Genomic DNA, 203 nt, shown 5'->3' on the forward strand with positions numbered 1-203 from the left:
CAATCGGCGCCGAGTCCCGAGGCGGGGGGGCGGGGCCGCGCGTCGCCGTCGCCGCCGCCGTTCGTTGCGACGCGAGGCGAGAGCGGGCGGAGAGGGGGACGGGGCGGGGCTTCGCCGCGAGGGGGCGGGGCGACGTCGTGCGCGTGCGCGGTGTGAGGGCGGAGGGGGGCGGGCAGCAGTGCCGGCGCGGTGGGCGGCCCCGC

Source organism: Gallus gallus, chromosome 14, assembly GCF_016699485.2.
Source record: "Gallus gallus isolate bGalGal1 chromosome 14, bGalGal1.mat.broiler.GRCg7b, whole genome shotgun sequence".
Lineage (NCBI taxonomy): Eukaryota > Metazoa > Chordata > Aves > Galliformes > Phasianidae > Gallus > Gallus gallus.